Genomic DNA, 3,110 nt, shown 5'->3' on the forward strand with positions numbered 1-3,110 from the left:
TTAGCTAGAGGATCATTACTACAACACTTAACGAATGATGATTGAAAGTACATGTAAGTAGACAGACTATGGATCACATATCTAAGAAAGGTCAATGGATTAAGACCGAAGCTGTTTAGCCAAATTAATAATTCCTGGAAAGAGGAATTATTCTTCGTCAGGCTTCTAGGAACAAGATTACCGCTCTAGGGATAAGGTTAATCGGATTATACCTTCCTTGAGAGGCGTGGTGAAATGTTTGAGGCCATGGCTGACTGGAGTCAGTCTGGTTGTGGAAGTTGAACTAGCAAGTCCTCCGAGGTCTTCGTTTGTGGCAGCAGCGAAGTGTAGCAGACAGCTATGCGAGAGCCTGTTGTGATCTTAGTGACCAAGTTAAGTCTGCAGTATGTGAGTATTGAATGTAAGACTAACCGGGTGTGGAGCGTTGTAGTAATCATTCCGTATTAGGGACTTAGGCGGAAGTTACGAGTGTGGGTGGTGATCGCGGAGGTCAAGTGGTCTATAGGTATTGGAAGTGTATTGACCTAATAGAGTATGTTAATTAATATAGTATTATTTGTCAGAGTCTATTCTTTGTAATTAAATGACAAAACCCGACGGCCTTTAAATACCTTCGATATGTTCATTCATTGTGTTCCAGTACAAACCTAGTGGTACGCCTCAAGGGTCTGGTGTGTGTAGGAGTACACGGTGGTAGTAACGGTTGCTGAGGCAAGGTGTTATGTGTTGTGTAATCGCTGTGTTCGGAATGAACCGGGGTTCAGCGTCACGACACTCTGTCTCTCTGTCTCTGCCTCTCTGACTCTGCCTCTCTGTCTCTGCCTCTCTGTCTCTGCCTCTCTGTCTCCCTGTCTCAGCCTCTCTACCTCTGCCTCTCTCTCTCTGTCTCTCTGTCTCTGCCTTTCAGTCTCTACCTCTCTGCCTCTCTCTGCCTCTGTCTCTCTGTCTCAGCCTCTCTGTGTCTGCCTCTCTGTCTCTCTGTCTCTGCCTCTCTGTTTCTGCCTCTCTGTCTCTCTGTCTCAGCCTCTCTGTCTCTGCCTCTATGTCTCTGTCTCTCTGTCTCAGCCTCTCTGTCTCTACCTCTCTGCCTCTCTGTCTCCCTGTCTCAGCCTCTCTGCCTCTGCCTCTCTGTCTCTGCCTCTCTGTCTCTGCCTCTCTTTCTCTGCCTCTCTGTCTCTGCCTCTCTATCTCTGCCTCTCTGTCTCTGCCTGTGTCTCTTCCTCTCTGTCTCTGCCTCTCTGACTCTGTCTCCCTGTCTCTGCCTCTCTGTCTCTACCTCTCTGTCTCTGCCTCTCTGACTCTGCCTCTCTGTCTCTGCCTCTCTGTCTCTGCCTCTCAGTCTCTACCTCTCTGTCTCTGCCTCTCGGTCTCTCTGTCTCAGCCTCTCTGTCTCTGCCTCTCTCTCTCTGCCTCTCTGTCTCTCTGTCTATGCCTCTCTGACTCTGCCTCTCTGTCTCTGCCTCTCAGTCTCTACCTCTCTGTCTCTGCCTCTCGGTCTCTCTGTCTCAGCCTCTCTGTCTCTGCCTCTCTCTCTCTGCCTCTCTGTCTCTCTGTCTATGCCTCTCTGACTCTGCCTCTCTGTCTCAGCCTCTCTGTCTCTGCCTCTCTCTCTCTGCCTTTCTGACTCTGCCTCTCTGTCTCTGCCTCTCCGTCTCTCTGTCTCAGCCTCTCTGTCTCTGCCTCTCTGTCTCTGCCTCTCTGTCTCTCTGTCTCTGCCTCTCTGACTCTGCCTCTCTGTCTCTGCCTCTCTGTCTCAGCCTCTATGTCTCTGCCTCTCTGCCTCTGCCTCTCTATCTCTGCCTCTCTGGCTCTGTCTGCCTCTGCCTCTCTGTCTCTGCCTCTCTGTCTTTGTCTGTCTCTGCCTCTCTGTCTCTGCCTCTCTGTCTCTGCCGCTCTGTCTCTGCCTCTCTGTTACAGCCTCTCTGTCTCTGCCTCTCTGTCTCTCTGACTCTGCCTCTCTGACTCTGCCTCTCTGTCTCTGCCTCTCTGTCTCTGCCTCTCTGTCTCTAGCTCTCTGTCTCTGCCTCTCGGTCTCTCTGTCTCAGCCTCTCTGTCTCTGCCTCTCTCTCTCTGTCTCGCTGTCTATGCCTCTCTGACTCTGCCTCTCTGTCTCTGCCTCTCTGTCTCAGCCTCTCTGTCTCTGCCTCTCTCTCTCTGCCTCTCTGACTCTGCCTCTCTGTCTCTGCCTCTCCGTCTCTCTGTCTCAGCCTCTCTGTCTCTACCTCTCTGTCTCTGCCTCTCTGTCTCTGCCTCACTGACACTGCCTCTCTGTCTCTGCCTCTCGGTCTCTCTGTCTCAGCCTCTCTGTCTCTGCCTCTCTGTCTCAGCCTCTCTGTCTCTGCCTCTCTGTTTCTGCCTCTCTGACTCTGCCTCTCTGCCTCTGCCTCACTGTCTCTGCCTCTCTGAATCTGCCTCTCTGTCTCGGCCTCTCTGTCTCTCTGTCTCGGCCTCTCTGTCTCTCTGTCTCAGCCTCTCTGTCTCTGCCTCTCTGTCTCTGCTTCTCTGACTCTGCCTCTCTGTCTCTGACGCTCTGTCTCAGCATCTCTGTCTCTGCTCCTCTGTCTCTGCCTCTCTGTCTCTGCCTCTCTATCTCTGCCTATCTGTCTTTGCCTCTCTGTCCTGTCTGTCTCTGCCTCTCTGTCTCTGCCTCTCTGTCTCTGCCTGTGTCTCTGCCTCTCTGTCTCTGCCTCTCTGACTCTGCCTCTCTGTCTCTGCCTCTCTGTCTCTGCCTGTGTCTCTGCCTTTCAGTCTCTGCCTCTCTGCCTCTGTCTCTCTGTCTCAGCCTCTCTGTCTCTGCCTCTCTGTCTCTCTGTCTCTGCCTCTCTGTTTCTGCCTCTCTGTCTCTCTGTCTCAGCCTCTCTGTCTCTGCCTCTATGTCTCTGCCTCTATGTCTCTGCCTCTCTGTCTCTGCCTGTGTCTCTGCCTCTCTGTCTCTGCCTCTCTGTCTCTGCCTCTCTGTCTCTGCCTCTCTGTCTCTGCCTCTCTGTCTCTGCCTCTCTGTCTCTGCCTGTGTCTCTGCCTCTCTGTCTCTGCCTCTCTGTCTCTGCCTCTCTGTCTCTGCCTGTGTCTCTGCCTTTCAGTCTCTGCCTCTCTGCCTCTGTCTCTCTGTC

This window comes from Procambarus clarkii, unplaced genomic scaffold (genome assembly GCF_040958095.1).
Source record: "Procambarus clarkii isolate CNS0578487 unplaced genomic scaffold, FALCON_Pclarkii_2.0 HiC_scaffold_133, whole genome shotgun sequence".
NCBI lineage: Eukaryota > Metazoa > Arthropoda > Malacostraca > Decapoda > Cambaridae > Procambarus > Procambarus clarkii.